Below are 14820 nucleotides of genomic sequence, written 5' to 3' on the forward strand. Positions count from 1 at the left end.
TGATTTTTAAGAGTGAGTATTTATGACAGCAATGTAATCTAGTGCTATGTTTGCTCTTTTATCTGATGGTCCTAAGTAATAATTTCTTCTGAAGAAATCTAAGCATAATTAAAAATATTGTTGATATAGTTGAGCCTTAGGCAAATAGATTCTATGCATTAGTAATCCTTGACAAAATAGTGCTTCAAATTTGGTATTATATTATTAGCTGCTAATACTGTCTTAATTCAACACATTTATACATAATTTATTTAAATTCAATGAAAAATGTGATTTTGAAAAGAATGACTATTTGTATGTTATTATTTTTTTAATAATGTAAAATTTTTGGTCAAGAAATGAAATAGCATGCATTATTTCAAAACACTGCACAATATTACAAAATATTAAGCCCTAAACCCATCCAGAGGCCCCCTCCTAATCCAGTCCTTTTATAAAAGCCTTCCACCCCCAAAACTGAATGAGGCCATAAATATAATGGTATCTAATAACCCCATCTGGAAGTGTTCCACCCACCAGAAGACCCCTCCAAGTCACGAGTCACCCAAACACAAAGCTTCCCCCAAAGGCCCCCCTTTCAATATCCCTGGTCTCTAGTGGGGACTGAGCAGAAGCAATCCCCAGTTTCTCCTGAGGTAACAGCCCAGAGTTCAAATTGGTGCCGGTGACACCTAGTGGTATTCTTGCTGTACTACTGCTAGAGGTTATCGGCCTAACGCAGGGGTCCTCTTACTAAGCTAACGTCAGCGCATGTTTTTGATGTGCGCTGAGGCCCGCTTTTACCGCAGCAAGTAAAAGGCTATCTTTTTTTGAGGACAAGAAATAGCCATGCGGTAAGTGAACCACTTGCTGCCACCCATTGAGGTGGTGGTAACGGCTCCCACGCTAACCTTGTGGTAACCAGGCGGTGTGCAGTGCTGCCTGATTGCTGCTGAGTACGCACCAGTGCTATAAAAATTGAAAATATTTTACCAGCACGGGAAATGGCATGTGCTGGGGGTGGGAACTACCACCATGTTCCTGCAGTAGCCCAGCGGTAGTTCTGGACTGGCACGTGGTAAGCCTGTTACCGCGTGCCAACTCTTTAGTAAAAGGGTCCCACAGTTTGATAACTCAATCAAGAGCATTTGGAAGGTCCAATATTATCACATAGACACCTTTCCTTTTCTCCTAATAGTATAAAAGATTATCCATGTTATAACTGTCTCCATGCTGTCAGCAGCATGAAAACTAGAATGGCAAACAACAACAACTACTGCTACTACTTCTACACATCATTTCTATTGCACTGGTACTTTAGAGGTATACAATACTGTACACAAACATTTAAGAGAAAGTCCCTGCTCAACAGAGTTACAATCTATTAAAGACTAATCAGAAGACAAAAAAAAAGGCATTTAGGGGTCCTTTTACTTAGGTGCGCTGAAAAATGGCTTGCGGTAGTGTAGGCATGGGTTTTGGGCACGCGCCAGTCCATTTTTCAGCATACCTGTAAAAAAGGTCTTTTTAACATTTTTGCCAAAAATGGATGTGCGGCAAAATCAAAATTGCCGCCTGTCAATTTTCGGTCTGCGACCTTACCACCAACCATTGACTTAGCGGTAAAGTCTCACACAGTAACCGGACAGTAATGACCTATGTGCTTCAAATGCTACTTGGCACGCGTCCGAAAATAAAAAAATATTTTTCGGCCGTGTGTATCAGACGCGCACCAAAAATGAAATTATCACAAGAGCCACGTGGTAGCCAGACAGTAACTCCATTTTGGTGCACGTTGGGCACACGTAGACACTTACACGGCTTAGTAAAAGGGCCCCTAAATCCTAATACTTGCTCAGCGAGGAAATATGGTACCACAAAACGTGCTAAAGAATTTTGCAATATTTTGCTTGTCGGAATGTGTTAAGTGTGCATTAACTATTTTTTTAAACTATTTTTTAGAAGGAGCATGTTATGGGTGGAGACTGGGTGTTTCCACATTAACCAGCTAGTGTGTTCACATTAGCATGTTCTAACTGAATAAAGCAGGATTAATGCAGGACCACTTAACACCTTCAAAATAGGAGTGGGTAACAGCTCCCTCACCATTGCTTTGCAGGTATTGAGTGCTAATGGGAACCTTAGCGCAAGACCTGAAAAAAAAAAAAAAAAAACAACTAATGATGCAGTAAATCTGGGCTTAGCACACAGGGAAAGTCTCCCATTAGAATGCTCTAAGCCCTGATTTCATACCACTTCAGTAAACGGGCCCCTAAATTATAGAGTTTCATTTATTATGGGAATTATTGAAACATCATGGGCTTTAAAAGGCAAATAAAGGGTTAAAAGTTAAAAATAAATCCAGTCCAACAATTTCTTCCAAATAACTTTTTTCTTTCAACAGTCAGGGGTCCTTTTACTCAGATGCGCTGAAAAATGGCTTACGGTAGTGTAGACAAGGGTTTTGGATGTTCGCTGATCAATTTTTCAGCGCTCCTGTAAAAAAGGCCTTTTTTTTCCATTTTTGCCAAAAATGGATGTGTGGCAAAATCAAAATTGCCATGTGTCCATTTTGGGTCTGTGACCTTACCACCAGCCATTGACCTAGCAGTAAAGTCTCATGTGGTAACCGGGCCGTAATGACCTAAGTGTGTCAAATGTCACTTGGCGCACATCTGATACGCACGTCTGAAACTCCATTTTGGTGTGCATTGGGCACGCGTAGATGCTTGCAGCTTAGTAGAAGAGCCCCTCATTGCCTACCCAAAGGTCTTTGCTAAAAGTGGGATGTTTGAGATTGGTCAATAGCTTACACATACCAAGATTTCTTTAATATCAGGGTGACAGCCAAACTGTTTCCAACAATAGCCAATCCAAGTCATAAGTACCTGACATAATCCCACAACAGTAAAACAGATTTTATGCTGCTTATCCTTGGATGGTCCATGTTCATTACTTGCAAATGAGGTCAGGGGTTATGTTATCATGTAGAAGCTTTAGTAATGCAGATTACCCCCAGGGGAATACCCCCAGGGGAAAAGAGAACAATGACTCCAAAATGAGTTAATTTTGTGTATACCATGACTTTAATAACCTGCACTTCTAAACCAGAATATGTGGAATATGATCTCAGGGAATGAGACTTGATATACTGCCTTTCTGAGGTTTTTGCAACTACATTCAAAGTGGCTTACATATATTCAGGTACTTATTTTGTACCAGGGGCAATGGAGGGTTAAGTGACTTGCCCAGAATCACAAGGAACTGCAGTGGGAATCAAACTCAAAATCCACTGCACTAACCACTAGGCTACTCCTCCACCTCTGGAAGAAAGAAGCTCCAGACACAACCTTCCTCGATGCTGCCTGGCTGGGAAATGAAGTTCCCTGGACAGAAAGCGCTCAGGAAAATGGCCAGTCTGGGCCTGGTCGGGTATCTGGAGCATGAGCAATTTTCCACGCATGCACAGTAGCACTCCAGGGATGTGACAAGTCCCAAATTGAGGCCGGGGCCTCAATTTTTTGGCCTACCGACTTCTGTTCCATTATTTATGAGGCATTTTTTCTGTGGTGACTGGAAGTCTATCAGGACCCATTTTGCTGGTGGAGGTTGAGTGAGGAGCCTTCAGGGGTTAAGGTAAGGGGTCTGGTGACCCAAGGTTTTATTTAGTTTTATCATAAATTGTACTTTTTGGTCCCATTTTGCTAGGAGCTTAGGGGTTAATTTTTGATAAAATATAAAGGTAGTTTTGGTTTCCTGAGGATTCGTACTTTAACATTTTTTAGAAAAATCATTTTAATTGGGAAACAAGAAGGTTTTTGTTTGAGATATTTCTGGGTTTTAGATTTGGTTTCTTTTGGCAGGTGTCATTTGGGGGTGCCCATGGCACAGTACTAAATGTTTGTGGAGTGTATGTCTCCTTTTCTTCAGGGTTTTGGGAGGTAAGTCTTGAAAAAATGTGTTAAAATCTATAAATGAGGAACAAAATTTGTGAAAAAATTATGGGATGTGGGACTTGATGGGCTCTTCGATAACAGGACCTTTTGAGTGAATTTTGTAGACATTTTTGTGTTAAGTTGGTTAAAAATGTATTTTTCCCATTATTTTCTATGGGATCAAAATGGAGACTCTGGACTTTTTAGTTAAGGTCCATGACTTTCAAAATTTTGTGTAATGGGATTTGATTAGCCATCAGAGGTCAGCTGGTGATTCTGAGTCACTGTCATCCCTAGCAACATCTACTCAGACTGTTGTCAGAGGGGCTGAAGTACTCAGAGAGGTTGGATGCATGTACGAGAACTTTGTGAGAGAGAAAGTTTTTTGGGCTGAAAGTCTTTCAGCTGATTTTAAATGTAGCATTCCTGACCTTGGGAGTTTAAGGGAGCTCTGGTGTTCACCTTAGAAGTAATTTTCTTTCAAGAAAAATAATTTTATATTCTGTCATGTAGGGAAGTGTTATGGGAGAGTGTGAGACTGATAGGACCCGTGACATGAGCTCAATTTTAAGGTAGAGTGAGGTCACATTTGAAAAAAAGTATTTTCTTTCCTGAACGGTTATTCGGAGGTGGGTCTACAAGGTCTGGGTTTTGGTCTACAAGGCCTAAGAGCTTGTTTACTGACCTGGTAGTATAGCAGTGATTGGGATGCTATATGCTATATAAGTGTGAATGGGAAAGACGACTGGAGCTTTATTTAAAAGTAGAAGTGGAATCCAGAGAAGGAGGGATTTATTTTAAAAGTACAACTGCCTGAAATTGGGTCTATAGGGCCTGAGTGTAAAGGCCTAGAGCTCACAAGCATAGGTGTTGGCCTAAAAGGAAAGCACAAGTGTGTATGGAAAATTGGATAAGTGAGTGTGACTGTATTCTGGAAAATTACCTGTGTCCTTCTTAGTATATGGATGAAAGTGACAAGATAGGTACCCAAGTTAAAAACTTCAATTATTGTTTTTTAAATAGAAGCCCAAGTGAACCTTTTCCTTTTAGAAAGAGTAACCTGAAACAAGCCAGGAAGATAGACTTTCTTTTTGTGTTGTTACTAAGCCTCGCTGTAGACGCATTCACTTTTTAGCGCACACTAAAACTTAGCACTTGATAACGATAGAGACACTCATTATATTCATATAGGTGTCTCTAGTGTTAGAAAGTACTAAAAAGTTTGTGTGCCTACAGTACAGCTTAGTAAACAGGGCCCTTAGAGTAGTAGGACAAGGTTCCAGAGTCTGTATTGGAGCAGGCATGAAGCAAAGGGCCCCATCATTCAAACAATTTGAAGAGAGAAGACTCGAGAAAGACCACAGTTTCTAAAGGTGTGTACTTGCACACCTGGAAATGAAATAAAGGACACTGACATAGAAGTGACTTACCTGATAAGGAAGACCCAGATCTATAGAGGTCTGAAAAATAAAAATTACACACAAATCCATCAAAAACCTACTGTATCAATATAAAGATGACACCTGCAGGCATAAGGGCTATTGTAGAGGTGTACAGTTGAGTTCAGTAGATTTCTGGTGGGTTTTGGATGGCTCACCATACAATATAAGGGGGTAACAGTGAGATGTGTACTTGGGACCTTTTATGTGAAGTCCACTGCAATGCCCCCTAGTGTGCTCTACTGTTCTACTGGGATATCTATTGTGAAACAAAATCAGGAAGAAACAGGAAATGGCCTCTATGTGAGTCCAAGTCTATAAAGAATGCTGGCCCCCCATATATCCCAATGGCTTGTTTTTGTGCATTTTTCCCTTGGCCTTTTTTTTTTTTTTTTTCGAAAATGGTCCTAAAAGATAGACGCACTGAGCACAAATGCACAATGGCAAATGGCCATTTTTGAAACAAAAGTTGGACGTTTTTCTGTTTTGAAAATGGCCATGTTCATTACTGGATTTTTGTATGTTTTTCTAAAACATCAAAAAATCGGATTTAGATGTTGTATCAAAAAATGCCCTTCCATATGTATTTATTTATCCTGTCCAAACACTGCTACATGTATATGTTGGGGTAAATATATGTATAATGCAGTCATTGTACCAGCACTATCCATTTAGTTTAGGCTTGCTATTCAGAATAAGTTATCTAAGAGCATCTGAGTATTATCAATATCCAGATCATTTTTAAGCATGCCCTCATTCTGACCTGAACCTGGCCTTATAGAATATAATAAGTAATAGGTTTTTGAGCCCGGATAGTGAAATTATATGTTCACTGGTTGCTGGTGAATATATATGTTGTCTTGAATATTGGCCCAAGAACTTCTTTATTTAGTGAAGGGAAGTCTTGCCTCACCAATCTAATGCATTTTTTTGAGGGGGTAAGCAAACATGTGGACAATGGGGAGCCGGTTGATATTGTATATCTGGATTTTCAGAAGGCGTTTGACAAAGTGCCGCACGAAAGACTCCTGAAGAAATTGCAGAGTCATGGAATCGGAGGTAGGGTATTATTATGGATTAAGAACTGGTTGAAAGATAGGAAGCAGAGAGTAGGATTGCGTGGCCAGTATTCTCAGTGGAGGAGGGTAGTTAGTGGGGTCCCGCAGGGGTCTGTGCTGGGTCCGTTGCTTTTTAATGTATTTATAAAAGACCTAGAGATGGGAATAACTAGTGAGGTAATTAAATTCGCCGATGACACAAAATTATTCAGGGTCGTCAAGTCGCAGGAGGAATGTGAACGATTACAGGAGGACCTTGCGAGACTGGGAGAATGGGCGTGCAAGTGGCAGATGAAGTTCAATGTTGACAAGTGCAAAGTGATGCATGTGGGTAAGAGGAACCCGAATTATAGCTACGTCTTGCAAGGTTCCGCGTTAGGAGTTACGGATCAAGAAAGGGATCTGGGTGTCGTCGTCGATGATACGCTGAAACCTTCTGCTCAGTGTGCTGCTGCGGCTAGGAAAGCGAATAGAATGTTGGGTGTTATTAGGAAGGGTATGGAGTCCAGGTGTGCGGATGTTATAATGCCGTTGTATCGCTCCATGGTGCGACCGCACCTGGAGTATTGTGTTCAGTACTGGTCTCCGTATCTCAAAAAAGATATAGTAGAATTGGAAAAGGTACAGCGACGGGCGACGAAAATGATAGTGGGGATGGGACGACTTTCCTATGAAGAGAGGCTGAGAAGGCTAGGGCTTTTCAGCTTGGAGAAGAGACGGCTGAGGGGAGATATGATAGAAGTGTATAAAATGATGAGTGGAATGGATCGGGTGGATGTGAAGCGACTGTTCACGCTATCCAAAAATACTAGGACTAGAGGGCATGAGTTGAAGCTACAGTGTGGTAAATTTAAAACGAATCGGAGAAAATTTTTCTTCACCCAACGTGTAATTAGACTCTGGAATTCGTTGCCGGAGAACGTGGTACGGGCGGTTAGCTTGACGGAGTTTAAAAAGGGGTTAGATAGATTCCTAAAGGACAAGTCCATAGACCGCTATTAAATGGACTTGGAAAAATTCCGCATTTTTAGGTATAACTTGTCTGGAATGTTTTTACGTTTGGGGAGCGTGCCAGGTGCCCTTGACCTGGATTGGCCACTGTCGGTGACAGGATGCTGGGCTAGATGGACCTTTGGTCTTTCCCAGTATGGCACTACTTATGTACTTATGTACTTATTAGTTTATTTTCTGTTCCAGGTTTCTGTAACATGTAGAACTAATTTGATAACTTTGGCTTAACAGGATTTCTATCATCTGCTATACCATTGCTTTTGTATTTTATCTGCATAAGGACTGAAATCTGAATTAATATATACAACCTTTAAAAACACTGAGATCATCTACTTAAAACATCATTCTAAAACTAACATGTTAATGTTTTGTTTTTTTTTTAATAGGAAGGACTGATCATTCTCACATACTCTCATTCATAATGTAAATGCTGCAAATGCAAATTCAGAGCACTTGGCATCTGGTAAAGCTATCAGAACTCATCAGGCTGCAGACAAAAAAAGGGCAGTAAATTGGAAGTCTCACCTTGAAAAATCTTTGGAAAAGGAAGTCATAGTACATAGTAAATGGAGGCCTGCCAGGGGGTATTCAACAGTTAAGAGAAAAGAAAGGTCAGTATGCCAGACAGTTAAGTTAGTATTCATGAGTCAACCTTATCTCACCTTGGGATCTGGCTGTAATGATTGGGAAAAAAAATTCAGCTAAAGTGTGGTGGCTGAATGGCAAACTATATCCTATATGATAAAATCATCTAATGACTAGCCCTGAATACCAATCAAGAGAGAAGATATAATTGTTGAAGTGTGCCACTTTTCCATGAATCAGGGGTGACAGACAAGGAGACTTTCCTTTTCTTCTTACAATATTTACAATCTCTTTTCAAAGAAGATTGCATGACAGGCTTGACAAGGAAATACATTCCCATCTGTGCACATATAAAACTCTAATTAAAGGCTCAATAGCCTTGAGTCTCAAAGTGTTTTTCCACAAAATATTGTTACTTTTAGAGACTGGCAAGATCAATTTCTATTGATTTCTGTCTGAAAATGACCTGTGCCTATATATTTTGTGAAATGTGCTTACATGCATGAAAAAAAGTCATTTTTCTACATGGCAAAGATGTTTTGTAATTAATTCAACTTTTTTTTTTTTGTGTTTAGAAGATCTTAATGTATAGCTAGAAAAAAAATCCTCTACATGATGTCATGCTTACAGCCTCTGACCCCTCCCCCTTTTACTGCAGCAAGAGGAATCAACTTCTACAACAATTTTTCTGAAACTCAGTGGCAATATGTTGGAATATTTGCACAAATTAGAAATAGTTTGTGGATCTCCATTTTACATCATAGTAACATAGTAGATGACGGCAGAAAAAAGACCTGCACGGTCCATCCAGTCTGCCCAAGAAGATAAATTCATATGTGCTACTTTTTTTATTTGTACTGTCCTCTTCAGTGCACAGACCGTATAAGTCTGGCCAGCCCTATCCCCGCCTCCCAACCACCAACCCCGCCTCCCAACCACTAGCTCTGGCACACATCGAACATAGAGATTGTAATTGAGATGTCCAGGTCAGGATGAACTCAATTCCCGTGGTATTTTAGATCAGCATTTTATCCAGATAATGCTGCTGACAATTTGGACAGACTGCCCAATCCAGATTGACTGCCTTAATGCTGTCTGGACAGCGTCAGGGAAGTCAGGAGGCAGAGCCGGGGCAGAGTGGTGATATTCAATCATGTAACTGGGTAACTTTGCATAAAGTTAGGATAGTCTTTTTCTGTCCAAACATATCCATTTATTTATACGGGTACAGATCTGAATATCACTGATATGTGGATTGCCAAGTTAGACCTGGATATTCAGCGTCAACTGGTATATAAAACTTAAAGATAATTATTCAAGTATTTAAAAAAAAAACACATCGGCCACAGTTTTTTTAGTCACCACCATGGGCTGAATATCCCAAACGTCCTTCCTAGATCAGTTTAAAAATCAATTTAAAATTGGGAGAACAACCTCATTTTTGCTTTCTTCCTGAATTATAAATACTTATTAATATTTCTCAGCTTCTGAGTCAGGGAGTTCTATGAAGAAGCACCAAAATATGTAAATTCACTGTCGCATGTTGAGGTCAATTAAATTTTAGTTCATGGGGACAAGCAAAGCAATCCATCTTGATGTGTTGTTGCAAGGATAGTTAATCATATTTTAATAAACAGCCCTTTTGAGAAAAATCATAAAAGATGGCCTGGGATGAATTTCCACAACCAATAAGCTAAATATTTTGGCTTGTCATTTTCAGGGGACAGAATATAAGACATGATTTTGAATTTAGATTTAGCCTTAACTAGAAACAATTCAAATTCTGAAGTACTGGAGTGATATCGCCATATTTTTTTATCCAGTTAATAGTCATGTTAAAAATACTTTCCCTATATTATAAGACTAATTAAAAATACAAATTGCTAAGACAACCCCCAAATGATCATTTCACACCTTCTGTTATCCCACCAGGGGCGTAGCTAGACAACAGATTTTGGGTGGGCCTAGACAAGAAGAAGTAGGTGGGCACCAAATGTTCTCCCCCACCTCCATCACTACCAAAAAAATATCTCAGCTGGCGGGAAACATTTTCTTTCCACCTTGGCAGTCTGCAGCAGGCATGCACTGAAAACTGAGCATGCGCAGTTCCTGGTATCATGGAGAGTAGCGTTTTTGTTACCATCAGGGGGAAGTCTTCAGCTGGCAGAGCTTGGGTTTCCCCACCAACTACTGCTAAACATGTGCTACTGTTGGGTGGGCCTGAGCCCTAGGGGCCCACCCAGGCCCAACTGTAGCTATGCCACTACATCCCACACACCCATTCTCTTCCTCTAGAACCCTTCAGAATACACATAAAGATTCCCCCACTAAGGGAAGAGAAGCAAAGGGTCTTATCTTCTCCCATCTCAACATAACACTAAGGCCTCCTTTTACTAAGCTGCAATAAGCACTAGCACATGCTTACCACAGCTTAAAAGGGCTAACTGCGGGATGCACTGAGGTGTCTCACTGTAAGTCCCAATGTGCGCAAGCAAACAACATGCTAAATAATTTGGGGGGAATTTTTCTTGGAAGGGGTGTGTCTGGGTATAGAGTGGGCATGACAGTGTGAATCAGTTAACATGGCTACATTGCCACATGCTAACTGATTAGCACAGGATTAGCACGTAAGCCCTTACCACCTACAAAATAGGTAGTGATAATGGTTCGAATGCTAATTTTTGGTAATGGCTGAACACTAATGGCACAACATCAAAGTCACTTATCTTCTCTGCTAATGCATCTTTACGACATATTGGTGACCTCAGCGGTGCTCATTGCTACAACTTAAGTCATAAAGATGCATTAGTAGCGAAGATACGTGACTTTGATGTTGTGCTTTCTTTAAATCTCATTACTGAAGAATTATTGGATGCCTATGATACTAGCATTTATACAATATTAGGATCCATTGAAACTCTATTTGATGAAATCAGCCACTTGTTGGGTGAACACTAATGGCAACATTAGCACTACTTGTCCGTTATCCGGGAGTGGTAAAAATGGCCTTAGCGTGCAGGAAAGACCCATGAAAGGGTTTGCTAAGGCCACTTTTTGCTGCGGCTTAGTAAAAGGATCCCTAAGTATGCTTTTATTGCACTTTGATTTACCACTGGAGTCAGCAACCTGCAAAATCTCAGTCAGGCCTGAGAGCATCAGGCTGCGGGTTTGAGGCCAATGCTACCAGGCAGTTGGATTATGCTTCTTGTGAGGTGACTCACAAACAGCATTATTCCATCTGCCTGGGAGCATCAGGCCTCAAAACTGTGAATCTATTTAGCTTGAATATGTGATGAAATGTCCACAGTGATGATGTGTCATTTGATGAACTGACTCAGTGATGAACTGTCTCTGTGATGAGCTGTCAGGTGATGAAATGTCAATACACCAATACTGATAGTGCTATAGCGGTTTCAGTGATTTTCACTAGCGCTGTCCATATAATTAACTTTTAAATCAGAGGTATACTGAAGGAGACTGCCAGAAAACATATAACCTCCCTTTTTTTCCCTAAAACGTATTACTTGTCCTCAACACAAGGTACAACTTAAAAATATGTATCATCAACTTAGAACAAGTAAAACAATAAAGTAATCTGTGCATTCAAAACAGCAGTCAAGCCTGGGTAGTCAAAGAAAAGAAAACAGCCTTATGTATTGGAGCTCTCCTCCTGTCAGGAGAAAGGAATAGTAGATGTGCCCCAGGACACTACTGCATCCTGCATTTGTCTCTGGCCCTGATCTCCCAGGGAGATTCCCCTATTACTGGTAATAAGTGATAGGAGTGTACTACCATCTGCCTGGCCAGGATGAACAGATGGATGCAGAAATGTTAAAGGAAATTAGGGACACAAACAAACTGGGCAACACAATAATAATGGGTGATTTCAATTACCCCGATATTGACTGGGTAAATGCAACATCAGGGCACGCTAGGGAGGTAAAATTCCTTGATGAAATCAAGGACAGCTTTATGGAGCAGCTGGTACAGGAGCCAACGAGAGAAGGAAAACTTCTAGACCTAGTCCTTAGTGGAGCGCATGATCTGGTGCGGGATGTAATGGTGCTGGGGCCACTTGATAACAGTGATTATAATATGATCGGATTTGATATTAGCTTTGAAGTAAGTATAGGAAATCCAATACGTTAAAAAAGGAGACTATGATAAAATGAGAAGGTGAAAAAAAAACTTAGAGGAGCAACTGCGAGGGTAAAAATTTACATCAGGCGTGGATGCTGTTCAAGAACACCATCCTGGAAGCCCACGCCAAATATATTTCGCGTATTAAAAAAGGAGGATGGAAGACCAAACGACAGCCAGCATGGTTAAAAACTGAGGTGAAGAAAGCTATTAAAGCTAAAAGAAAATCCTTCAGAAAATGAAAGAAGGAACAGACTGAAAATAATAAGAAACAGCATAAGGAATGTCAAGTCAAATGTAAAGCACTGATAAGGAAGGCTAAGAGGGACTTTGAAAAAAAGATTGCGTTGGAAACAAAAACACATAGTAAAATTTTTTTTAGGTATATTAAAAGCAGGAAGCTGGCAAAAGAATCGGTTTGGACCGCTAGATGACCGAGGAGTAAAAAGGACGATCAGGGAAGACAAAGCTGTAGTGGAGAGATTAAATGAATTCTTAGCTTCGGTCTTCACCGAGGAAGATTTGGGTGGGATACCAGTGCCAGAAATGGTATTCGAAGCTGATGAGTAGGAGAACCTTAATGAATTCTCTGTAAACCTGGAGGATGTAATGGGGCAGTTCAACAAACTGAAGAGTAGCAAATCTCCTGGACCGGATGGTATTCATCCCAGAGTACTGATAGAACTGAAAAAATGAGCTTGCAGAGCTATTGTTAGAAATATGTAATTTATCTTTAAAATTGAGCGTGGTACCGGAAGATTGGAGGATAGCCCATGTAACACCAATATTTTAAAAAGGTTCCAGAAGGGATCAAGGAAATTATAGACCAGTGAGTCTGACATCGGTACCAGACAAAATGGTAAAGACTATTATAAAGAACAAAATTACAGAGCATATTCAAAAGCATGGACTAATGAGACGAAGTCAACATGGATTTAGTGAAGGGAAATCTTGCCTCACCAATCTACTACATTTCTTTGAAGGGGTGAACAAACATGTAGATAAAGGTGAGCCGGTCAAGATTACATATCTGGATTTTCAAAAGGCAGTTGACGTGGAGGGGCATAATTGAACGGAAATGCCTATCTCCATGGGCATTTATCTCCGAGAACGGGTCCGTGAAGGGGTGGGCCGAACCGTATTTTCGAAAAAATAGACGTTTTTGAGCTGGGCAATGGAACGACAATGGAAACTAAAAACGCCCAGCTCCAAAACGTCCTAATCTGAGCCATTTGGTTGTGGGAAGGGCCACGATTCGTAGTACACTGGCCCCCCGATATGCCAGGACACCAACTGGGCACCCTAGGTCAGTGCGGTGGACTTCAGAAAAAGCTCCCACATGCATAGCTCCCTTACCACGGGTGCTGAGCTCCCAACCCCCCTCCCCCAAAACCCACAAATGTACAACACTACCATAACTCTTAGGGGTGAAGGGGGCACCTACATGTAGGTACAGTGGGTTTTGGAGGCCTCCCATTTACCAGCACAAGTGTTACAGGTGGGGGGGGGGATGGGCCTGGGGCCACCTGGCTGAAGTGCACTGCGGTACCCACTAAAAGTGCTCCAGGGACCTGCATACACGCAGGCCTCTAGGACTGGTTGCTGCTATATAATATTGGCACACCAGTTGACACCTGAAGACTAATCTCTCCGAAAACGTCCTTTATTGGAATAACCACCTTTACTCACAGTTAACTGCAGATCAGAGGTTGTGCCCCACTGGCAATGAGTCTCCCTGGTACTGAGATGAGCAGTAGGTCAGAGCTGGCAGAATGGTGTACAATGCCCTCTTTCAGCCACATTCAAGGTAAGAACTAAGTTGTCTAACGTGGCTAACAAAGGAAAGGGAACTAAAACTGGCTTACAAAAATGGCCACTACCGCATGGACTACAACAGGAAACACAACAGGGCACACTCTGACCCAGTAGGCAGGGGGAAAAGCACCGTAGGAGAAGAGCCTACCAACTACCAACATCGTGAGACTGTAACAGAAGCTAATGAAATCAAGGAGCCCAATACCCTACACCCACCACAATGCAATGCTGATGTGACCCTGTACTGCACCCGAGAGCCACATCTGACCCAGGGAAAGGCTGTGACAGGATCAAACACATTCTGCTGTCATGGAGGTGGGTACGGCATTTGAGGCTGGCATAGAGGCTGGAAAAAAAGTTTTTAAAGTGGGTTTTTTTTGGTGGGAGGGGGGTAGTGACCACTGGGGGAGTCCGGGGAGGTCATCCCCGATTCCCTCCAGTGGTCATCTGGGCAGTTGGAGCACTTTTTTGGGACTTGTTCGTGAAAAAAAGGGTCCAAAAAAAGTGACCCAAAATCGCGGTAAAAACGCCTTTTTTTTCGATTATCAGCTAAAGATGCCCATCTCTCTTCGGCTGATAACCACGCCCCAGTTCTGCCTTCACCACACCTCCGACATGCCCCCGTCAACTTTATTCGTTTCCGCGACGGAGTGCAGTTGGAAACGCCCAAAATCGGCTTTCGATTATACTGATTTGGGTGCCTTTGCAAGACAAACGTCTATCTCCCGATTTAGGTCGCACTATAGGCGTTTTTCTCTTTCGAAAATAAGCTGGATAGTACCTCATGAAAGACTCCAGAGGAAATTGGAAAGTCATGGGATAGGAGGTAGTGTTCTATTGTGGATTAAAAACTGGTTT

This window comes from Microcaecilia unicolor, chromosome 5, assembly GCF_901765095.1.
Source record: "Microcaecilia unicolor chromosome 5, aMicUni1.1, whole genome shotgun sequence".
NCBI lineage: Eukaryota > Metazoa > Chordata > Amphibia > Gymnophiona > Siphonopidae > Microcaecilia > Microcaecilia unicolor.